Source organism: Macrotis lagotis, chromosome 1, assembly GCF_037893015.1.
Source record: "Macrotis lagotis isolate mMagLag1 chromosome 1, bilby.v1.9.chrom.fasta, whole genome shotgun sequence".
In the NCBI taxonomy this organism is placed as follows: Eukaryota; Metazoa; Chordata; class Mammalia; order Peramelemorphia; family Peramelidae; genus Macrotis; species Macrotis lagotis.
The window spans coordinates 18,715,643-18,741,828 of NC_133658.1; the positions used below are offsets into that span (position 1 = coordinate 18,715,643).

The 26,186-nt window shown below is 35.8% G+C and overlaps 1 long non-coding RNA gene across 1 annotated transcript; it reads right to left on the bottom strand.

Annotated features, from left to right (window-relative positions):
- Window positions 1-886: 886 nt before the first annotated feature.
- On the bottom strand, window positions 887-2,407 carry LOC141512768 (uncharacterized). The gene is made up of 3 exons (XR_012475598.1): window positions 2,339-2,407; window positions 2,165-2,248; window positions 887-953 (listed from the first exon to the last, which is right to left on the bottom strand). It is a non-coding gene; the product is annotated as an uncharacterized LOC141512768 (long non-coding RNA).
- Window positions 2,408-26,186: the final 23,779 nt, after the last annotated feature.

Genomic DNA, 26,186 nt, shown 5'->3' on the forward strand with positions numbered 1-26,186 from the left:
TAAGTATATTGGATATGTAATATATTATATAACAGATATATAAATATATAATAAATATATAAACATTCATATATATATTAATATGGGAAGTTTAGAAAGAAAGAAAAGAAATGGGTAAAAACTTGTTTGAACACTACTTAGAATATTATCCAAGCTGATAATCATTAAAACACTTAGATCCTTTAAGTTAGGACTTTAACAGGGGAAATGGGGGTGGGGGAAGTGCTTACAAGAACTTGTTGAATCGGATTTATCTGCAGCAGATAGACAAATGCCCTCATTGCCCAACTGCATTCCATTATGATTGGCAGCATGCCTTTGAGCATTGCGGACTTCTGTTTTATGAGACTCGGAGTAGCAGGACCACTCCCCCAGAATGCAGGATCACCTTTGTCTGCAGTTACAAAAAACAATGAGCTGTTTAAAGGGCAAGTGTCTTATTTGATATTTTATATAAAATCCGAAATCCTGCTTTTCCGAACTGTCCCTTCCTCTCCACGAATGCTGTCCTGATCTACATTAAAATATTCTAAAATTACTGTTTTCATGTATATGATCAGACACCTGCAATGGCACCAACAACTTGGGGATCTGGGAATGTCCTGTTTTAACCTCCAACTGCTTCCCCCACTTCTAGGGGGTGATATTTGAAAATCCACTTAATGCTTCATTCTTTTAGAAGATTAAGGTTTTTATCCTTGTTCAAATGGCAGAAACCCTTGGAATAGTTATCATGTTAAGTGACTAACAGCCAGTTTCACCAGAATGAAGAATGGGAAGTCTTTCTCAATGCATATGGGAGAGGCAGACAGGAAAGAAAGTGTGTACATGTGAATTAGTGGAATAGCTGTTTCATTGTTTATTAAAAAATAAAGTTTCCTCAGTTCCTGGAGACTTTAAAATGGAGACTGGATAACTGAGGGTTATAGCAGAGACATCCTGTGGTTAATCTTCTGCTGTGGAGGAAATGGAACGATTATTAGGGAAATTGATATGCTCATTATGCATGTTTTTTAATCATCTAGTCAAGATGCTCCAGTCCCTTACTATTTTGATAGGCACCAAAGTGATTTTCTAATATGTAGGCAGGATGGTATCACACCTCTGCTCAATAAACTCCCATGTCTCCCTGTTGCCACCAAGGTTACACATAAGCTCTTCTCTTTGTCATATTAAGACTATACAACCTCAACTACCAGACTATTCTGGATTCATTGCCCATTACTCTATTTCACCACTACACAGTTTGAAAACTGACCTTATTCCTCACATTCTACCTTTTACTTCCTGTCTCTGAATCTTTACAACAATCATTTTTTTCCTGCAAGGTCATGAGGTTAAGTGACTTCCCCAAGGTCACACAGCTAAGTACTTATTAAGTGTCTGAGGATGGATTTGAATTTAAGTCCTGCCAACTCCAGGGCTGGTGCTCTATCCATTATATACCGAGCTGACACAAAATTGATCATTCTTTCTGCCTATTCCTTCATAAATTCTGCTTTATAATATTCCTTGTTTTCTTCATGATTCAGTCCCATTGACTTTTCTTGATATCACAAGCCACTTATGTAGCAAAGTGGATATGGAAAAGCTTATAGAGTCAGGAAGACTTGAATCCAAATTCAGCTATAGGAACTTATGAGCTATGTGAACCAAGGCTGGTCACTTAACTCATCTGCCTTAGTTTCCTCAACTTAAATGGTGATCATAATAGTACCCACCTCACAGGGCTATTGGCATAATAATCTGTATACTATTTAACACAGTATCTGGTAAATTGTAGGTATTTAATGCATGTTTATTCACTATTTAATTACCTTCTCCCCTCTCATCAGCTACTAATGCCTCCTATCACCAAATAGTCAGCAGCTGAATAATATAATTATCATCATCATTTATAAGCATTGTTATGAAAAGAAGTTGCCTGACATAGGGGATGAAGTACCAGACTTGGAGTTTTTATGGCTCCAGTATAAATCTGGATTTAAACACTAACCATTTGTATGACATTCTTACCTGGGAAATGAAGATAATAGCCCTAGTCTCCAAAAGGTTGCTGAGAGAATAAATGGGGTAATGTATGTGAAGTACTAGTGACTAATGAGTGTGTTGCATACATTTTGTACATAATTTAAATGCACCGTTTTTCTCCCCACAAATGCACCTTGAAGGTAAGGTCTGTTTCCATTTTCCCTTTTGTCATTCTCTCCTTTACTCTTAGCACATGTCCTAGAATATAGTAGGTATCCTGGAAAAAATGATAAAACTGATATTGAGACTTTAGGCATGTCATGTAAAATTTCAGGTCTTAGCTCCTTTATCTCTTCATACTACTTACCTCCAAGATGAGACTCTTCTAAGTCAAGGCCTTGCTTGGAATTGCCCCAGTGTCCTGCTGTTTGCTGTGGTTGGCTAGGTTTCAGTCACATAAGGCCTACAGTGATGTCACTAGGTTCTTTAGTCCTCTGCCTGAGAGCAGCCAGGTGCTATCTTTGGTGCTGAAGCAACCAGGGCAAGAGACTCGCTGTCCAGCGTTCTGAAAGAAAAATCTCTCCCTTTTTGCAGATAAACAAACAATGGGCTCACTTCACATATGTGACTGTTTCAGTAGAGCATTGATGCCACCCATGCAGTAATCCTATCCATTTATTCTTACACAAATTCAATAGGTTTTGACCTGTATCTGGACATTGGCTAATTTTCTTAGTACTGAAGAGTTTTTCTATGAATGAGTTCTCAAAGAATTCTACTTTCCATATTCTTGGTTCTTCTCCATTTGGTGACATACTACCTCACCCTCTGTTGAAAATATTATCAGGGGCAGCTATGTGGTGCAGTGGATGGAGCACCAGCCCTGAAGTCCATAGAACTTGAATTCAAATCCGATCAGCTGTGTGATCTTGGGCATGTCACTTAACTCCATTGCCTTGAAAAAATGATTTATGGGGGCAGCTGGGTGGTATAGTGGATAAAGCACCGGCCCTGGAGTCAGGAGTACCTGGGTTCAAATCCGGTCTCAGACACTTAATAATTACCTAGCTGTGTGGCCTTGGGCAAGCCACTGAACCCTGTTTGCCTTGCAAAGAAACCTAAAAAAAATGATTTATGATCATACATCCTTAAAGGGACTTATAGACTTCTGTTACCCTTGAGAAAACATGAGTCCCTGGGGGATCCATTTGCCTACAAATTTATGTATGGTTTAAAGACATGGTAGTTCAAGTTTCCAAGAATCAAAAGCAGATAATGAGACATTTTCTCATGAAAGACAGTTTCCACTCTAATGCCTGACTCTCACAGTGAGGTCACTTCCACTCCCATTAGTGGTACTAATAGATGAACATAGAAGGTGGGTATAAGTAGATGTGGAAATTGTCACACTATTTTGCTGGAGGAGTCACAGAGGCATTCAGATGAAGAAGCTGCAAAGAGGCCAATGACAATAGAAGAGAGACTTGGAGTAAGATTATAATAATAATGTTTTCCCCTTCATTTTTTTTAGGTTTTTGCAAGGCAATAGGGTTCAGTGGCTTTCCCAAGGCCACACAGCTAGATAATTATTAAATGTCTGAGATCGGATTTGAACCCAGGTACTCCTGACTCCAGGGCCGGTGCTTTATCCACTATGCCACCTAGCCGCCCCTCTCCTTCATTTTCAAAGAAGACCACAACACCAGTGAGATGATGCCATGACAAGCACATGAATTGGATTTGAATGAGGGGTTGCTGTACTAAGTCATCAGCCTCACTTTCTCCTCCAGACCCAGGGACCAGATAAGAATCAGAATGACTGGAGATGACCCTGGATATTATACAATCAGTGTACATAGAATTGGAATTAATTGTTGTTTAAATATTTGGCAGAATTCACTTGTATATTCCTCTGGCCCTAGATATATTTTCTTTTCTTTTCTTTTTAATTTTTATTTTATTTGAGGCAAAGGGGTTAAGTGACTTGCCCAAGGTCACACAGCTAGGAAATCTCAAGTGTCTGAGACTGGATTCAAACTCCCATCCTCGCTGCCCTGGAGAAGGATTAGCGGTGACTGGTAGAGTGACAGGAAATTTAGGGGGGCAGAGTAATATAGATTTTTGCTTTTTTTTCTCATTTTGTCAGTTCATTATTTTCCACTATGACTAAAGAGTTACATGCTCACTTTATCAATAAATTGCTTTCTAGTGACTGTAAATTATTTGGTGATAAATGATTTGGCCAAAAAGTGACCCTGAGAAGTAGAAACCGAGAAGTTGGCCTCAGAGAGAAGTCTAATGACCAAAAAGTCAGTGAAGATTGGACATTGAGAATGTGTGAGTAAGGATAGGAGTCAAAGCAGAATATACAGGAAAGAGATGAACCACAAGGCACAGTATATCCAGAGGAGAGCAGTATAATGACTTCTCTATAAATATCCTAATCATGCATGTTTACAATGTGTATATCAAGGTCATATGGATTTTTCTCTATGTGTGCCTTTTGTGCAAATTATCTAGTGCTGTTTCCTGTATGGGTACTCTCTCTGTTCTACTGTTGCTAAGGTAGTCTGGTGAAAGATTCTCATTGCTTTATATCCTATGATGTTTGATTAAATGTAATTTGAAGGAAGAAAGCAAGCATTACAAAAGTATTTTCCATATGCATAAGTGCTAAAATACAGATAAATATTATCTCATTTGATCCTTACAACATTTGAGGGCGAAAAGTGCTATTATTTTATAGTTGAAGAAATTGAGGCAGACAAAGGTTAGATGATGTAACCAGAGTTACACAGTTAGTTGGATTTGTAATCAGATTTTCCTGATTCTAGGACCAGCTTTTATCCATTGTGCCATTTAACTGGCTCTAATTTGTTTATAGTAAAGTGACCTCCATCTGGTTTGTAAATACATTAATAGAGACTTATACCTATACCTGTACCTATACTTATACCTATACTTATACCTATACCTATACTTATACCTATACCTATACCTATACCTATACCTATACCTATACCTATACCTATACCGTGTTTTTATAAGTCTTTACCCATGTGGATTCTTGACTTTGGCATACTTTTATGGGGGTACCCCTGGGAGAACCCTTCCTCTATAGTGATTCTCTACAGATACCTTGATGAAATTTACTTTTTTGTTTAAATTCACCTGAAGTGTTCCTTTGCAAATGATAGTACAGTGGAAAGCATACTAGATTTGACTTTTTGAGCCCTCCAAATCTTCGCTCTCTTCCTTACTACTTGTGTGACACTGAACATTCATTTAACCTCCTTGGACTTCAGGTCTATAAAATGAGAGATTTGTACTCATCAATCTCTTTAATCCCTTTTAGTACTGGTTGTCACTTCTCAAACAGATTCTGACATTAACTAACTTTCTGACCATGGATAAATTAAGTCACTACTCTAGGACTCAAGCTTCCTTTTCAAGAAAATGATGTAGTTGAATTAATGATCTCTACAGTCCCATTCATTTCCAACATCCTATGATTTTAAAAAATATATAATATGTTCTTTAAGGTTGAAATGATTAACTATTTTAATAAATAATTGTGTTTTCCATTCATTAAAAATAATTTAGGAGAAATGTATGCCAGTAAATCTAAGTAAGCTATACTTATGGCACAGGACTGGCTCATTAGATCACTATAAATAAGGCACTAGTGCCCCCCTCATGGAAGCTTCTGAAATTACATAGAAAGTATATTGATAGATGGATAAATTCATGATCTCTTTGATCTGTGTGTTCCTCCACTGATATAGCTCTTAATGTGGACCTGCAAGATTCACATCTTCTGTGATCTGTGCTCATGTTCTCCCATAGATCTTTCACTCAGGATCCACCCCCAAATTCTAGGTCTCTGTCTCTATTCATGAAATTCCTTGTCAAACAATGGATCCTGAGATGTCTATAACTCATTAACTCTTTTAAAAAAAACACCTCACTTCCTTTATGGTCATATATTTAAAAATGGCACCACTTCTTTGTGCTGTGTCCATGTTATATTTGATTAATGATGTGGCGTCCCTAAGCATACCCATCATGAATCTTTAAATTGTACTTTGGATAACCTTCATTTTTAACTTATTGAGTTGGAGCATTCATGACTCATGTCCATGAAATATAGTTGAAATACTGCTAACATATGTACCTTAGTCTAAGATGAAGTTGGGGATTATGAAAAAATGCCATCGGCAACTTAACTTAGACTTCCCAGTCATTAGTTTCTACATCTGAAAAATGAGTAGTAGGTTGGACTATTTTGCCTTTCAGATTTTCACCTCTGATCCTATGATTTCACAAAGGCAATTCGGTTGACTCTTCCTTGCTTTTCACTAATGGAACCTCACTGACAATATCCTATATTTCACCAACATGCATTTACCAATAGAAGTATTTTATATCTGTCAGTTAAACTGTACATCATAGTCTCGGCAATAGATTGCCTTTCAGTGTGGATGATAAAGTCAATATCTTTTCAATACTTTTAGATTTTATTTAACAGATCTTATTTAGTTTATTATTTATTTATGTAGATTTCATTTATTTTATTTAACAGTATTTTGGTCTTAATCAATCAACAGAATGCCCTGAATTAGAGGATATGTAGGCATATATGTATATAAACACATATCTATAATATATGTAGGAATGTTTCTACCTGCAGACTCATTCATACTAGATTTCCAAACATATGTGTTCTATGGATATTATAAAGAGAAAGATATATAAGAATGTAAATATGTAATTTTATCTATGTCCACCCTTTCTATCTGTGTCAGGGGGACCCCTAATCAATTTCTCATGATCCTTTATATTGCCCTATGGTTAAGCTTCATCTTTAATTCACTGAATTGTGATAATCATAGACATTCAATATGTCTTTGTGTGTGTACATACACACAAGTACTTATATATTTAGACCCTGGACTCAAAAACTTCAATGATGATAGTGAACTCCTTGGAGACCTTATGTCTTCCTGTTTTATGCTTCATTTGCTATTATTCATCAAAGTGTTCCTTGTATAATAATTAGCATTCATTAATATCAAGTAGGTAAAATGCTTCTAAAGAACCAGAAATTTCTAGATTCTTTTGAAAGCATAGTGATGGTAATGGTACCATAGAGGCAGAGGGAAGAGCCCAACATCAACCCCATCCAGAAGATATCCTCTAGGCCATCACTCAACTCTTTCCATGTTTATTTTAAAGTTTATATTCATCTACATTTTAATACTATTTTCTCACCATTAGATATTTTAGTAGCTGCAATAGTTCATTTTGGGGAGACATTTTAGACAGGACATTGACAAACTAAAGTAGGTTCAAAGAAGAATGCCTGGGATGGTGAAGGAATGAACAATGACAAATGGGATTGATTGATGCAATGAACTAAAGGTATTTGTTGGGGAAGGGGAGGCTTAAAAGGAAGCCAAGCTCTGCTTTAAGTATCTGAAAGGTTATCATAGAGAGGTGGAATTAGGTATAGAGGGGCAGCATGTAAGGAAAAATTTACCTATGAGAGATGTCACAAAATAAGGTGAACTGCCTTTGGAAGGAAAGAGGTACATGTCACCAAGTACAAGCATTGACTATTATTAAGAACTAACAAAGGTGAGTTTATATGACACTGTGAATTCCTATTATATACATTTGATGTTTAAATGTATATATTATACATTCCTTTCTGAACTTCAGCTTTCTTTTTAAAATTTTGAAATGTTTCATTGATATTTTCTTCATTTTTTTCTTTTTAGTGATGAATATAACTATCACTTTCCTGCTCCCCCTCCAATTCTCCTCCTCATAAAAAATACTCTCCCATGTGCCAAGTGGGCATAGTCACATAAGACAATTTCACATGTTGTTCACATCTTAAAACGTCTGTCTCATTTAGCTTCTCTAGTCCAACATTGCACTACCAAAACACGAGTTCAATACAGCTACTAAGTATGATTTTGTAGTTTGCTTGGGAATATAATAACTGGAGAGTTATCCTAATGATTAGCACCACCTGGGATCAAAGCCCATTCTTTATTTTTAGGTTTTTGCAAGGCACATGGGGTTAAGTGATTTGCCCAAAGCCATATAGTTAGGTAATTATTAAGTGTCTGAGGTTGGATTTGAACTCAGGTACTCCTGACTCCAGGGACAGTACTCTATCCACTGTGCCACCTAGCTGTCCCAAGGCCCACTTCTAACACTTCTATGTTCTAGAGTGGGAAACTTACTCTCTCAGTATTCCAGATCCAAGATATCAGACATACAGAAACTTGTGGCTGACAACATTCCCAAGTACAGCTCAACCCAGATTAAAATGCTTGGGAAATGTAAAAAATTAATGAACATATAGTAAATGACAAATAATGTTAATATGTGGTTTTCTAGTCAGTATGAAACTTACAGAAACTTTTACTTATGCTTGAGCTCCACTATATGAGAATCCCTGCTGGTGAACTCTCCATTTCTAAATTTATGACCACTCTTTGCTTTTTGTAGTTGTAGGGAAATTCGTGTATGTGTCATGGGGATATTTGTTTGTTTTCATTTGAGTTTGACTACACTATTCTAGGTAAATCTAAGTCTCCAAAGTGGAGAGGAGATGTCAACATGTGTTGGGAGAGATTTTCTTACCAGAAATTTTCTACATCAATGAAACTACAGATCTGATCCCTGTACGTATAATAGGAAAATGTAATTTCTTTGAAGTCAGAGACTATTATCACTGGGACCTGATACAGTGCCTGTTTGTTACTTTTTGAATAGTAGATTGGAGTATTCTTATAGTCAGTAGTGAGTCTAACTTTTACTAGTTATTTGATACTGGGTCAAACAAAGAGAGAGACAGAGCAGGAGGACACAGGAAAAATTATATATTTCCATTCTTATATATCTTTCCTATGATTGGGAAAGTCACTTAATCTCCATATGTAATCTTTCACATTTTCCTAGGAACCTATTACTAAGTCAGAGATATTCTATGATCTTTTTTTAGTAAATGGAATTCCCTTTGTGTTGAAAATCTCTCACATAGTCATGTATGCCTTATTTTTCTTACAATGCAGTTGGAAGTGGTGATGGTAAGGACATTTCTTGACCAATTGCTTTTTTTTTAGCTCAGTTGGAATTTAAGCAAGTGTCCATCAGAGACTTGGCCTAGAAGGAGGAACATAGATCTGATTCTATTTGGGTCTTACAATAGGGAGGATGTGCTTTTGTAGACCATATGAGTTACAAAGGTATGTACATCCCTGCTAGAGAACTCTGTGTTAACATGTATGTCCACTCTGATCACTGATGTTTTTTGTATTTGTGGGAGAATTTAAATATAAATATAAATTTAAATATAAACCTCTGGTTTATAGAGGGGTATTTGTGGGTTCATTTATTTTTACTATCGTTCTCACTATGCAATGTTAGTACATGATGCCTTCAAAGCATCCAGGAAATTCAGTGGTTAGAGAACCTAATTTAGAATTTAAAAAGTCTGAGTTCAAATATTATCTTCCTATGTGTATGACCTTGGGCAAGTCACTAGCAAGTAGGTACTAGGATTATTCTCACTTTTCAGATGAGGAAACCGAAAGTACCTACTTGCTAGTGCTGCTTTGAAAAATCAAATGAAATAATAAATACAAAGTACCTCAGAAATCTTAATCTGCTATAGAAATGTTAGTTTTTATTAGCATAGCTAATTTGAGCTTATTTTATCTGCCAGCAGCCTGTTAAAGGTAAATTAAGCAGTGGGATTTCTGAGCTATACCTTTAGGGGTATAGACCTAGCAAGTACCTTGAATCTGGAACACTTGTACTATAAGGATCATGTTGCATAAGAATCATTTGGTGACACTATACTCTATTAATGTGCTAATCCTGGGAGGACAGTGATATTACCTTAGCCAAATTTATCATGCCGTATTTAATATATATTTGATGAAATAATGAGTGAATATCATAGATGAATCTAGAATTAAACAATGGGAGGTTTCTCCTCCCTTCTTTTTTTAAGTTTAAGGCAATGGGGTTAAGTGACTTGCTCAAGGTCACACAGCTAGGCAATTATTAAGTATCTGAGGTTGGATTTGAACTCAGGTCCTCCTGATTCCAGGACTGGTGCTCTATCTACTGTGCCACTTAGCTGCCCTCCTTCTCCCTTCTTTAACCTTCAGATGACTATGGATTTTTGAGGGGGATGGGAGAAAGTCTGAGTCCCCTTTGAATATGTTTTGCATGATTTGTACATAGTACAGATGAATTCTACTTTGGGATTTTCTTTGCCAACCCTTTTCTTTTGAAGAACTCTGAGTAATATCTACCCACCTAACCAGCATATTCTTGTTATTTCTTCCCCGAGTCTTCATTTTTCAAAAGAAATACGACAGTTTTAGGAAGGATTAAAAAAAAAGCAAATATATAATTTGCCCATTGGGTGGTGTTTGAATGAGTCATAGAAGAATCTCTTAAGCACAAAGAGACATTATCTCAGGGATGCTGCTGAGAGATGAATAGGAGGCTTAAGGTAGATATGCTGCAGTGGGGATGTATGAGGAACACTAGGAGGAGGGAAGCATTGCTTCCTGTGCACCAGCCTACTCAAGCCTCATTCTCCTGAGGGTGTGTGTGCGTCATCCGACTCAAACTGTCCTTGCTTTGCATCTTTAATGAGACATCATCTACACACAGCTCTGAACAATTCATTCCTTTGTCTTTGCCTCTTCCTCTTCCTTCATCCTCTGGACTTTCTCAGAGGTTTAAGGTCCTTCCTATGGGAGGATGGCAATACTAGATTTAGAGATAAGCCTTACATGACTTTGAGACCTATCCAAAATCACCATCTGACTGTGTAGCTGGAGAAAAGACATTGAATCTTTATATACATCAGTTTCCCCATCTGTGATATGGATATGATGGTGCAATAATGATAGCATTTGAATGGGCAGAACTTGGACTACCATTAGCACACAATAACTATGTATAGCTATAACTAAGTCATTTCAACTCTCAGTAGCTCCAGACAACTTTTTGAAATTATAAATTATAGAGGAGTCATCCATTTTCAATAGCATAGGATACTTCCATACCAGGAGTTCCCAACACCAAAGCAGGGAAGAAAGATAAATATTTCTATAGCACCTACTGTTTGCCAGACATCATGCAATAAATGTGATCTCATTTGACCCTCACAAGAATCTTGAGAGGTAGCTGTTGTTAACATCCCCATTTCATGTTGAGGAAATGGAGATAAGCAGATTAAGTGACTTATCCAAGTTCACATAGTTTCTAAATGTCTAAAGCTGGATTTAAACTCAGGTCTCAGTCTATCCTCTACACAAAATAGTCGCCTCAATGATTTTATAGCTTTATACTGTTCTCACTTAGGGGACAATGAAAACGTGGAATACCCAGGAGATAGGGCACTGGACTTGAATTCAGGAAATGTAGGTTCAAATCCTGACTTAGCCAGTCACATGACATCTTTGATGGCTTAATTTCCTGATCTGTAAAATGGTAGATGCTTGTTAAACTCCCTTTATCCCTTAGTCTATAGTCCTACCCCCCCCATAAAATGACATTAGATAATGACTATAAGCATTTTAGGGTTTTTCAAGGCAAATGGGGTTAAGTAGCTTGCCCAAGGCCACACAGCTAGGTCATTATTAAGTGTCTGAGACCGGATTTGAACCCAAGTCCTCCTGACTCCAGGGCCGGTGCTTTATCCACTATGCCACCTAGCCGCCCCATGACTATAAGCATCCATAACCTAAATAATAGAAATAATTATTATTTGCAAGTTTATAAGGTTTGCAAAATGTTTCCTATATATATATATAATTTTACATATGCTTCACCAACACTCTGTGAGGTAAGACACTACAGTTATTGTAATCCTCATTCTGCAGATGAGTAAACTGAGGATCAGAGATATTGTTGATGCTCACTCTGCTAGCAAGTGTCAGAACTAGGATATGAGCCTTGTTCTACTGATCCCAAACCCATTCTTCTCGCTCCAGTCTACATTTCATAATGTGAGCTATCGTCATTATTCCTTCAGTCAGTATTGACAAAGTGCCTGGAATATGTAGAACACAAAAGGGGAAAGATACAAATGATAATCGCAAAAAAAGAAGCTTCTTGACTTTGAGGCTATGATTATCATTGAGCTGACTAGAAGCTAGGCTGGTCTAGTATAGCCCAGACATAGGGATTTCATTACCAGTTTTCCTACTAAGTTTTGACTCTAGACATGTTCTTTTACTTTTTCAATATCATTTTCCTTGTCTGGAAAATGCTTCATCCATTTCAAATAATTGTTTCTTAGACAGATGAGGGAATGCTTCCATAAGATCTTTGAAAAGCTGAATGCAAACTTTTGTGTCAGATGTTGGATTTTTGTTTGTTGATACCCATGGTGATGCCACTTCCTTCCACAGTCCATGGTTTTGATCTGTGATCATGCCTAAGCATGCTCTTGATGAACTCCCTAAAGGAGCATAGTTACATTAGGGAGATAGAACCTCTATTTAGAAGGCTTTTTTTGTGGAAAGGGAATTTTTTGATGTTAAAAATATTACCTTTCAATGGATCCCTCTGTGGTAATCTAAATCTTTGTCCAAGCAGGGTTGATGGTGTTGAGTACCCTTTGATTTGAGAAGACAATGCAAGAAGTTAGAAAAGTGGTGAAGAATTGAAGCTTGAATAAGTCAAGCTTAAAAACCATTCAGATGTCTTTCAAAATTTTTAATTAAATATTACAATTAGATATAAAAACAATTTTTGGCATTACATTTTTTAAAAAATGAGTTCCAAATTCACTCCCTCACTTTCTCCACTCCCCACAACCATTGAGAAGACAAACAAGTTGACAGAGGCTATACATCTGTAGTGATGCAAACTGTATTTCCCTGTTACTAACTTTCTGTCAAAAAACACAGAAAAAACAATCGAAGAAAAAATAAAGAATTGTCTTGGGCCAGCATTTTGTTCAATATTGCTCAGTATCTGCCACCAGCTGATCATTGTATAGCTTTCCTGTTTCTCTAACAGGAATACTGCTCATTTCACACTGCATCAGTTCATGCAAGCCTTTCCAGGTTTTTCTGAGAACATCTTTGTCATCATTTATTATAATACCATAGTATTCTGATACAGTCACATACAACTTTTTCAGCCATTCCTCAATTGATGGACATCCCCTAATTTCTATGTTTTGCCCCTATAATAACTGCTAAAATATTTTTTGTGCATATAGATACTTTTCATTTTTATCTCTTTGGCTTATGGACTTAGTAGTGCTATTGCTGGGCAAAATGTTAGGCCTAGTTTTATAGCTCTTTGGCAATATTTCCAAATTGCTCAACAGAATAGTTAAATCACTATACAAATTAGCAAACAGTGCATTAGTGTTTTAATTTATGCACATCCCATCCAACAATTATAATTTTCCTTTTCTGTCCCTATTAGTCAATCTGATAGGTATGGAATGGTACCTCAGAGTTATTTTAATAAGAATTTCTTTAATCAGTAATGATTTAGAACATTTTTATATGACTATAGATAGCTTTGTTTACTTTGCCTGAAAATTTTCTGTCCATTTCTTTGGACTATTTACCAAGCAAGAAATGATTCTTATTTCTATATTCTATGGAATAAATAAACATTTCTATAACCTAATACAATAAAAATATTGATTGCACATGAAACTAGAAAATTATCATGTAAATATCTTTTTTTCTTTCCTACCCCATCTTCTGCCCTAGAGATGACTACCACTAGACATAAATTTACATATATAAAAATATAAATATGTTTTTATTTATATATGTAAACATGCATGCATATGCATTTATATGTGTAAAATAATTCTATATCTACTTATATTTATAAATTACTTCTCTGGATGTAGATAGTAGCTTTTTTATATGTGCTTTAAAGATAATTTGATTCTTTATACTATTCATATTAGCTTATTTGCTCAAATTCTTCCTTCAAATAATCTTGCTGATATTTTATACAATGCTTCCTTGGTTCTGTTAATTTCACTTCTCATTTCTTCATTTCCTTTCATGTTTTTCTAAAATCATGGAGCTCATCATTTTTTTATAGTACAGTAGTATTCTATCATAATTATATCCCCCAAAATGTTCAGCCATTCCCTAGTTGATGGCCATCTCTGCAATTTCCAGTTCTTTGCCAACATTAAGAAAGCTTCTATAAACTTTCTAGAACAAATAGGTTCTGTTGTTTTTTTTTCTATTTATTTTCAGAAATAGATCAAATAGTATTTTTGGGTCAAAATGTATAGGTATTTTAATGAAATACTAAAGTTCTTATACCTTTTTTGGTGTAATATATTTGACTATAATTCTAGATTGTTTTCCAAAATGGTTGGCTCAGTTCACATTTCCACCAACAATATATTAATGTCTCAATTTTTCCACATCACCTCTGACATTTGTCAATTTCCCTGTCAATTATTTTAACCAATCTGGTAAGTGTAAAATTACATCTCAAGGTTGTTTTAATTTGTATTTCACTAATCAAAAATGATGGAGAGCATTTTTGCATGGTTATAAACTCATTTATTTATTGGAAAACTCTCTGTTTATATCCTTTGATCATTTTTTCATTTGGATAGCGAGTTATATTCTTATGGATTTGACAAAGTTCTCCATATATTTTAGATATGAGACCTTTATCTGATAAACTGTCTTTAGAAATTGTTTCCCCAAATTTTCTTCCTTCTTTCTGATCTTGGCTATATTTATTTGTACAAATCTTTTAAATTTAATATAAATGAATTTGTTCATTTTATACTAGACTTAGTTCTCTATCTCTTGTTTATTTATCCATAAGCCTGGTAAGTAATATGTCACATATTCTTCTAATTTTCTTGGAAAATATTTCTTTTCATCTAGGTCATGTATCTAGTTTGATCTAAACTTGTTAAATGGTATAAAATATTGATCTGGTTTCTGCCATACTACTTTTCAGGTTTCCCAACATATTTTCACTAAATAATGAATTCTTAGCCCCAAATCCTATCTTTATAGTTGTCAAATATAAGGTTTTTGTGTTCAATTGATTCTGTAAATTGTATGTATGTCTACTGTATTCTGTTGATCTCCTTTTCTATTTCTTAGCTATTACCAGATAGTTGCGATCATTATTGCCTTTTCTGGTACTAGTCAATCTTCCTTTACACCAGGGCTGACCAAAATAAGATCTGTGGAATGAGGCCCACAGTGTGATTTTATGTGGCCCACCTGTGGATTTTAATTTTCATGAGTGAAAAATGAAATAATAATTTGCATGGAATGTGTATTAGATATTTTAATTCTATCACTAATAAATGGTCTCATTGATATTAATTTTCTTTAGTGTTTTTAAGCAGTATTACAGAAGGGACATATCACTAGGAATTTTTTTCCTATATGTGGGATGCATTCTTTCTGTACGCTGTCTATGTTGAAGTTAATCAGTCCCTAGTTGAAGTTTTAGCTTTAGAAGAGGTTTGAATGCCAATAGGCTCCTTTCAAGTTGCAAAGCACTTGGTGTTGATTCTATTCTAGCTGAGATCTTCAAGTTGGGGGGCGGTCCACTATTCATCCAAAACCTAGCAAATTTTCAAGTTATATGATAGGACAAGGTTATTCCTAAGAATTCAAGGATGCCTCCATTGTCCTGCTCTCTAAAGGTAAATGGAATAGTTTGTCCTGTGACAATCAGAGGGGCTATAATCTCTTTTAGACATTGCTAGTAAGATTCTTGCCAGAGTCCTTCTTAATAGTCTAATTCTTCACTTGGAAGATAGCCACCTCCCTGAAAGCCAGTATGACTTCAGAAATGGTCAAGGAATAGTTGATATAGTGTTTGCTGCCTGACAACTCTAGGGAAAATGCCAGGAACAGAACAGATACAACTCCAATTCCCTTGCCTTTTGAAATATAATGTTCTAAGACCTACTATCTCTTAGTAGAAGTTTCTAGGACTCATGAAATCGTGATAGTTTTTCCAAAATCTTTATTTTTTTCTTATTGTTTACAGTATTTTCTCTTTAACCCAGGAAATTTGAAGCTTGGTAAGGACATTCCTGTATTTTCTCCTAGAATCTCTTTAAATGAATCCGTTAAGATCTCATATTCCTCTTTAACTTTTTTGAGTCTTGTATTTGAAAATTGAATTTTCTATTCAACTCTGGTTTCGTTGTTATTAGTGCTGTTTTAAAAACAGGTCTGCCTGAAAATACTCTATTTCATTGAGTATTCATTTCCCCCAGAAGAGTTATATTCAGTTTTGATGGGTAGGTGATTTTTGGTTGTAATCCTAGATCTTTTCTTCTCTGTAATATCATATTCTAAGCTCCAGGATATTTTAAAATAGAAATTACTAAATCTTGTGTTATCCTGATTGCAGCTCCAAAAGATCTTTGTCTATTTTGACTCTTTCTGGTTTATATATCAGCATCATGCTGATAACACAAAAACTCCTTTTCAACTATTTTTTCCACATAATGTACATAAAATTGGAATTAATTGCTTCTTAAACTTTGACAGAATTCACTTGTAAATCCATCTGCCATGACTATATTTTTCTTTTTCAAAAAAAATTATTTTATATAAAGCAATGGGGTTAAGGGACTTGCCCAAGGTCACACAGCTATCCTGTGTCTGAGACTGGATTCAGTCCCATATTAAGTGTCTAAGACTGGATTTCAGCTCAGGTCCTCCTTTCTCCAGGGCTAGTACACTATCCAATGTACTACCTAGCTATACTTGAATATATTTTCTTAGAGAACTTATTGATTTTTTTCTTCAGTTTCTTTCTTTTTCTGAAATGGAGTCATTTACATATCCTACTTCCTTTGCTGATAACCTGGGTAGTTTATATTTTTGGAAATATTCAACAATTTCACTTATATTGTCATATTTTTGACATATCAGTTGGGTGAAATAATTCTGAATTATTACTTTAATTTGTTCCTCATTGGTAGTAAATTCATCTTTTTCACATTTGATACTGGTAATTTGTTTTTCCTCTTCGATTTTTTTAATCAAATTAACCAAATGTCTATCTATTTATTTCTTTTTTATTCATAAAATCACCTCAATTTTATTAGTTCAATAGTTTTATTATTTTTAATTTAATTAAATTTCCCTTTGATTTTCAGAATTTAAAATTTCATATTTAATTGGTGATTTTTAATTTGTTCTTCATTTAGATTTTTTTTAGTTGCTTGCCTAATTCATTGATCTCCTCTTTCTTTATTTTTTAATAGAGGCATTTAGAGATGCAAATTTTTCCCAGCATCCTCAAATTTTGGTATGATGTTTTATCATTGTGGTTGATTATTTATATGATTTGTTTTTTGATCCAATCATACTTTAAAATTAGGTTATTTAGTTTCCAATCATTTTAATTCTTCCTTCCATGACTTTTATTACATATTTTTTATCACGATCTGAAAAGAATGCATGTAATATTTCTGCCTCCTGCATTTGATTCTAAGGTTTTTAAATGCCCTAATATGTAGTCAATTTTTTGTGGTTTCCATGTACCATAGAGAAAAAGACATATGCCCTTTCTATCGCCAATCATTTTTTTTCCAGAGGTCTATCATATCTAACTTTTCTAAAATTTCATTCACCTTATTACCTTCTTTCTAGTTTATTTTATGGTTAGATTTATCTAATTCTGGGAGAGGGAGATTGAGGACCTCCACTAATATAGTTTTGCTGTCTATGTCTCCCTGTAACTTATTTAGCTTCTTTCAAAGAATCTGGATGCTATACAATTTGGTATATATATATATATATATATATATATATATATATATATATATAATATTGATATAGCTTCATTTCCTATGGTACTTTTAAGGAGATGTAACTTCCTTCCTTATCCATTTTAATGAGATCTATTTTTGGTTTTGCTTTGACTCAAATCAAGAGTCCTATCCCTCCTTATTTTTTTGCTTTAGCTAAAACATATAATATTCTGTTCCAGATTTTTCCTTTATCCTTTATGTTTCTCTCTCATTCAAATATGTTTCTTATAAAGAACATATTATAGGATATTGTTTTTTAATTCATTCTGCTACCTACTTCCATTTTATTGGAGGGTTCAGTCCATTCACATTTCCATGTGTGATAGCTATCTCTGTATTTCCCTCATGCCATCTTTTCCCTCTTTGTATTTGTCCCTATCCTTTCACCTTAACATTTCTCCCCAGTGTTTTTCTTCTGATTTTGCCGCTGGAACTTCCCTCTCTACTCTCACCCCTTTTCCCTTTCCTTCTCCCTTTCTCCTTCTCATTTTTTAACTTTTACTTTACATTTACCTTTACCTTTTATTAGTTTCTTCTTCCCTTTTATTTCCCCTCCCCATTTATTTCCCTACTGTGTAGATTAAAATTTTAAATCCAATTAGAAAACTGTGTTATTTTCTCTTTGAGCCAAATACATTGAAGTAAAATATACTCACTGCTTTCACCCTCTCTTCTTTCCTTCTACTACTTTCTTTCTCTGTGTTTGGTATTATTTATCCTTTACTTCCTTGCCTTCTCCCAGTATGATCCTTCTTTTCATGTATTGATTGTTTTATGCTTTTTACTCACATCATCAAGATATACTCTCTTTATATGTCCTGATAAAAGTACAAATCTCAAGGATTGATTGACTGATTGGTTTATAATCATCATTACTTAATAATTACTTCATATTTACGGCCTCTCTCCAAGTACATTCCCCTCAGCTGTCTCATTGGGAATGAAATTCTTAAGAGTAAGAGCATCATGAAATTATAATCAACTAATACCACGCCCTCTTTAAAAGTATCCCCTATAAAAATACACTGCCCATAAGCTAAAATATCAGGTTAAGAAAAATCACTTCAAGATCCATTTATACTCACACCCTATAAGTATACTCCATTTTACTGTTCCAATAGGAATACAACCCTCATGTGATAAAGTATCAGCTAAAGCATCATCACGTTCATGAACAATCTATAACCACATTATCTCTTTTCTAATTTTTAAAATTTTTTTTAGGTTTTTACAAGGCAAATGGGATTAAGTGGCATTCCAAAGGCCACACAGCTAGGTAATTATTAAGTGTCTGAGACTGGATTTGAACCCACGTACTCCTGACTCCAAGACTGGTGCTTTATCCACTGCACCACCTAGCCGCCCCATATTATCTCTTTAAATATGCTTCTTTTAACTCTCCTAAGAGATATACAGTTCTCAAGATTTTTTAAGTATGGTCTTCCTGTGTAGGAATAGATACAGTTTAATGTTATTCCCTAACCTTATTTTCCCCTTTCCATTTACCTTTTATGCATTTCATTTTTGTTTGTTGGTTTTTTCCAAGGCAATGGGGTTAAGTGACTTGTCCAAGGTCGAATAGTTAAGTAAGTATTTGAACTAAGGTCCTCCTGACTCCCAGGTCTGTGAGCTATTCATTGCTTCACCTAGCTGCCCTTTTTATGCATTTCTTGAGTCTTGCACTGAAAGATCACAATTTCTTTTATGTTCCTTCTATTTTATCAATTCTGCTTTGATCTAGCTGCTTTTAAGGTGTTATTTTCTTAAGTGTCTTTTTTCATGATCTTCTTACATCACTCTCATTTCTTTCCCCAATTTCTCTCTCACTTTTATAGACCTGTGAGCAATCCACATTTTTCTTTGAGGGTTTGGATGCAGCAGTTTTGATTTTGGTTTTCTTCTGAGTTTGTGTTTTAATCTTCCCCATCACCTTAGTAACTTTCCATAGTCAGGATCTCTTTCTGCTTTTGTTGATTTTTTCTAATCTAGGTGTTGAATTTTAATTCAATGTTAAAGTGAGAATGCTTCTAGAATGGAGGGGGGACTGCCCCAAGCTTCAGATATTTTTGTGCAGCTATTTTCAGTGATAATTCTGAAGACCTTTAACACAGTGGTATGATTTAGAAAGCGGTGTAATTACTCCTCTCCTGGCCTGCAGTTTGATTTGTGACCAAATGCAAGTTTTTTTCCACTTTGGAACTATGACCAGGGTTCCAATTCCCTGCCACTGGAAATTCTTGTGCCTTAGTGCTCCTCCTCATCATGAGACTGAGACCCATGACTGCAACTCAAATTCAAATTTTGGCAATACAACAGAATCTTATCCCTAGTATCAGCAAAGGAGCCTATGAAAACTTATGACCAATGTGATCTTTCCCCTTACCATCTGTGGTTTGAGAGGCCTTGAAACTACCACTGTTGCCAATGATTCAATAATCCCTAAGGTCTGCTCCTGATTTGATGGGTTATGCCCTGCCCTGGCCTGTGTTACATTCTCACTCTGGTCCAGTAGACGTTTTTCTGCCGATCTGCAAATTTGTCTTATTCTCAAAACCTTTTCACCCCATCCTTTTCTGGGTTCTGCCACTCTCGAATTTGTTTTAAGTCATTATTTAAATGTTTGGAGAGGTTTGGGTGAGAGCTCAGATGAGTCTCTGCCTTTCCTTCACCATCATGGTTTAACCACCCAGCCCTATCCCCATGCAGATAAATCTTAAAGATGAAAAGGTTAAGAAGGCAGTAAATAGCACATAGAAGCTTGGTCAAAAGAAGGAAAGATTTCTGAAAGGGCTGACAGAAAAAGGATACAAACAGGGGCAGCTAGGTGGCGTAGTGGATAAAGCACCGGCCTTGGAGTCAAGAGTACTTGGGTTCAAATCCGGTCTCAGCCACTTAATTGCTTAGCTGTGTGGCTTTGGGCAAGCCACTTAACTCCATTTGCCTTGCAAAAACCTGAAAAAAACCAATACAAACAGGACCTAGGGTGGGGGAATGCAAAAAAGGCAAATTTAGGCTTGATTTCAGGAGAAATGTCACCAACAATTAAAGCACTCCAAAAGTGGGGTGAGATGTAGTAAGTTTACTAGGAGTCTTCAAGGAAAGGTCAAATGATGATGTGCCAGATACAGACATGAACAGAACATGGATCAGGTGAGCCTACATGTGGTATCACCATCTTGGATGAGGAATAATATTATTCATTTCCCTGAAGGAAAGGGTAAAGATTAATGGTAATGCCAATCCTAGGGTGTGTCAGCCCATCTGGGCATACCTGACCAATAGTCTTTGTAGGCTTTGGGTCAGCTGTGCCATAGATTGAATTCTTTTGGTATAGTTTGGGCTAAATTACTACAATGGTCCCTCCCATCATTGAAATTCTCTGTTTCCATGAAAGCTTTTCAGACATTTTATTATTCTCTCTCTCCAGTGAAAACATGAGGAAACCTCTAGCTTCCATTTTTTCTATAATTAGAAAGAGTCTCTTCTTGAATCTTCAGAAAAGAGCAACCTTTAGCCTTGGAGATAACATTCTCCTCTTGTTCTTGCCTTATTGAATATTTGTAAGTTTTAAACCTTTTTGAGGCCATATTATTTCTTCAGAAACCTAGCCATTCTACTTCACAGGGTGGGGGAGGGAGGAGCTCACCCCGAGCTGGCATCTGGCAGCTTCCCATTATAGTTTATTATTCTTGCTAACTAGGTGTTAAGCTGGAGAAGAACTGTAAGTACTTGCCAGCACCTTCTAAAGGAGTACATTTGGCATCTACTAAATTTGGCACCCTGATCCAGGGCTCCAATATCTCACTCTAGCTAGAAAGACTATTTTCCAGGAGAGGGCATTGTGCTATTTACTATGTGACCATAGGGACTTTGCCTTTTCCCCAGGGAGCCTTATTTACAATTGCTCTGGCACTATTCCCAGGATAGATATGGCCTTTGTGCTCACCACCTGGGAAGCCCCTCAGTCCCATTCTTCGATCAATGACCAATGTTAGAGCACCTGAGCTTTGTCTGCATCTTGGTCTATGACATGAGAATCTCTCAAAATAAATTTCCCAGCTTGAGCCAAACTTCAACAATAGAATAGAAAGCACAAGCCCTGTCTGGACTGGATGAAAATACCATTGCTCTGTATATCTTGATGAGTGGCCAGGAGCTGCTATTGAATCTCCCTGGAAGTCAACAGGGACCTTGTCTGTTGTCCATCAGAAAAGCACAGTGTACAAACTATGCTGAGCAAAAAGCATTCACTTAAGCTGGGTAAGTAAAATAGCCAGAAAATTGACTGGTTGCAAATATAGTAATGTGCGGTGAGAAAGAGAGTCAGCAAGACTCGGGATTTCATCCAACATTGGCCACTATGACTTTCCTGAACAAATGTACTCGTTTTATCCCTCTCTAGAACTACCTGTGACCTGTTAGCAAAAGGTTCGACAGTTGGGGCAGCTAGGTGGCTCAGGAGATAGAGTACTAGGCCTTGAGTAGTCAGGAGGACTTGAGTTCAAATTCAACTTCAGACACTTAATAATTACCTATGTGACCTTGAGTAAGTCACAACCCCATTGCCTTGCAAAAATAAAATAAAAAAGGTTTAACTGTTTGGTGTCTCTTAGGAGAAAACCATTTCCTTTTGCTCAACAACAAATATTTGTTTGATTCTTACTCTATGCAATGGATTAGCCTAGGTTTCATGAATTGCATTATGTACTGAACATACAATGGTCCCTGCCCACAAGAAGATTATGCTTTATTGAGTGAGCAAACTTTAGCATTCACTAAATTAGAATTTGTGAAGGAGGTAGTCAGCAATATGGAAGTAAATCAGGACAGTCTCCAGTATTCTAGAAATAGAAAAAAAAAGAGAGTATGTTAAAATATAAGTGGGTCATCTGGAAAAATGATCAAATTATTTAAACACATTTACAAGCATTAATATAATGTATACTATGTGTAAATTCTGAAGAAAATGATAATGATGCACAAATTTTGCTTCTACCTAATAAGGTAGGGAGCTAGGTTGGTTGGTTCTTATCCTCCGTTATGAAAGAAGATCAAAATGACATCACTATGTTTGAGACAAATTACAGTGTGTTTGATTGTGGCTGTCCAGAACAATATGAGCTCAGAATGTTTTACCACAGATGGGGCACAAATAGTCCATGTGAACAACGGGGTTGGGTACTCTAAACTTGCATATGTCACATTTCCCTTGAGCTGCTTCAATTCTGCCTTTCTCATACAGGGCAGCACCCTCAATAATGAGGGCACACCACACTGGAAGTTTCTATGCCAGTGTCTCCCATGCTGTGAATCAATTCTAAAGTTTTTCAGTAAGACCTTCAGGGTGTCTCAGTATTGCTTCTTCTGACCCCCTTGTGAACATTTGCCCTGTGTGAGTTCTCCATAAAACAGTTACCTGGCAAGCATACATGTAGAATTCTAACAAGTCCAGTCCATTGTAGTTGCATTCTCTGTAGTAATATTGGTATGCTAGGCAGTTCAGCTTAAGAAAGACCTCAGTGTCTGGTATCTTCTCCTGCCAGGTGATCCTCAGAATCTTCCTAAATCAACTTAAATGGAAGTGATTCACTAATAGCATGATGCATGATGAGAGCCTTAGGGGCTGGAGAAATAAGAAGATTCTCTCACCAGCTGATCAGACAGACAGTTGATAAACTTTTATGTGTCTATTATTTTATGTCTATTATTCACTACGAAGTATGCTAAATATCAAGGATACAAAAGAAAGATAAATGGCAGCCTCTTCTTTAAAGGATCTCATAGACTAATGAGGGAGACAACAAGCAAACAATTATGTACAATGTATGTACAGAAGAAACTGGAAGTTGTCAGCAAAGGGAATGTACCAGAATTGAGAAATATGGGGGAAAACTTCCTAAAGAAACTGGGTTTTTTGTTGGGATTTGTTCCTGCCTGGATGCAATCTCTATCAGAGATTTCCTGAGCCATTTATCATCTCTCAAAAACCAAAAGTTGAGCTATACCTCTCTGGCAAACTAGAGGGAACTAAGGCTCTTTACAATATGATGATTAAATAGGACCTCAACCATTAATATGAGTATAAAGTCATACAGCAGGATCATGAGATCATAGGGACTAGAATTTGAAGAAATCTTGTTGGTAATCTTGCTCAATTTTCCTCATTTTGCAGAAAATAAAGGGAGACCAGAAAGGTCATTTTTGTCAGCAAGTTAATAAACATTTATTAAATGATTAATATTTTCATTGAGGGCAGCTAGGCGGCACAGTGAGTAGAGGGCTAGACTTGGAGTCAGGGAGATTTATCTTCCTGAGTTCAATTCTGGTCTCAGACAATTACTGCATAAGTGATTTAACCCTCTTTGCCTTAGTTTCCTTTTATGTATATTGAGTTAGACAAGGAAATGGCAAACTAATCTAGTATCTTTGCAAAGAAAGTCCCAAGTGAGGTCACAAAAAGTCAAATATGACTGAAACTATTGAGCAAAGGTGCACACTCCTAGGAGAACCAAACACTAAGCAAGTTAGAGGACAACCACACACTCAGTAGGTTATTCAATTCACTTCAAGTCTGTTCCATAAGAATCCATTCAACGGCATAAGCACGTATGTATATATATATATATATATATATATATATATATATATATATATATATATATATATATATAAATCCATATATTCATACCTAAAAACAATTATAGACATATACATTAGATAGATGGACAGATGGATGGACAGACAGACAGATGGACAGACAGAGACAGACAGATAGATGGTATTGTGCTATGTAGGGAGACTATAGAGAGAGAGGCACACTAGACTCTGTCTTTACTTTTATGTTCAAGGCAGAATCCCAAGGCTGATGAGATCTTATAAAATGTTGTGGTTATCCCAATAATGGGTTTAAAGGAAAAGCCAATTACCACCTTCTGTCTCTCTAGTTGGTGGATAAGTCCATAAACTATGTTGGTACTTTTAAGGAGAGAGGCTAGCTTTGACATTTTATTTCTCCCTTTGATGCATTAATTTGAGACTTGTCTGACTGAATTGGAATTCAGACATGTTCCTGTGGCAGAAACCTTTTCCTCCACTGTCCCCTGCTTTTTAGTCTCTTTTTGTGTGCTACCTTACTCCATTAGAATTTCAACTCCTTGAGGGAAGAGATTGCCATTCTTCTTTCTGTATTTGTATCCCCAGTGCTTAGCCTAGTTCCAAGTACATAGTAGGGACCTAAGGGATATTTATTGATGGATATTGATTGATTGAAGAAGTGGAGTACCAATTTTCAAAGTATGTTTGACCCTGAGACCAGTCACTTGACTTCTCTTGGTCTCTATTTCCTCTTCTACAAAATATGGGACTAGATTAATTCAGTTCTAAGGTGCCTATGGTCTATGAAACTATTCCTCTCTGAGCTTTCCTCCTGGTTCACTGGATTTCATCTACCGTGCAACCTCCTTACCTTGGAATTATATGCTCTCCCTAGATTTCTTCCCCTGGAAGTGCTCTGTCCTTTGACCCCCGCCCTCTGATAGTCTGATTTCCCTCAGTGCCTCTATTTTAAGGAAAGCATGCAGGTCAGCCATGTCTGGATTTTAAAAAATTGCTTTGTACGCTCTACTGCAGATTTTCCAGAACTTCTCTCTCAAACTCTTGCATTGGGACTTCATCTTCCAGTGCCCCACTTTTTAGCTTCCTTTTTAAGTATTATCTTCCTCATTAAAATGTAAACTCTCTGAGGAAAGACACTATCTGCTGGTATTTGTATTTCCAACATTAAGCACAGTGACTGTCACATAACAGGCACTTGATAAATGCTATTTAGGTCAGCTTTTATTTGTGTTGAACAACTTTAAAAATAAATACTAATACAACTTTATCTCCACTATTTAGTCCAAATATTACATATTTTAAATATTTCAATGTTTAATTAAGTCATGTTATAAAAGCAAAATGAAATCTTTTAAAAACTCCATAAAAGAATTACACATTTCAAAGCCTTCCACATTTCCATCCCCCAAACATCCAAAGCAAATCTCTGGTATGGAATATAATAAAAAGACAAACAAACAAAAGAGAAAAATTAAAAAAGAAAAAAACAAACAAAATAAAAAATATAAAATAAACAAACAAAAAACTAAACCAAAAAACCCTGAAAAGTTAAAAGCCAAATTCAGCCACAAAACTCATGGCAAATATAAACATCCCTACTGTTTTAACAACATTTAATCTCCTATGTTCTGAACCTACAAAAATCAATGCTTGATGATGTTCATGACATTTAATGCCTCACATCTCTGAGTCTTGGTTTATGCCTTTAGGAATTAAGAAAGTTTATCGACATGGTTTATAGATTTTCAGATCT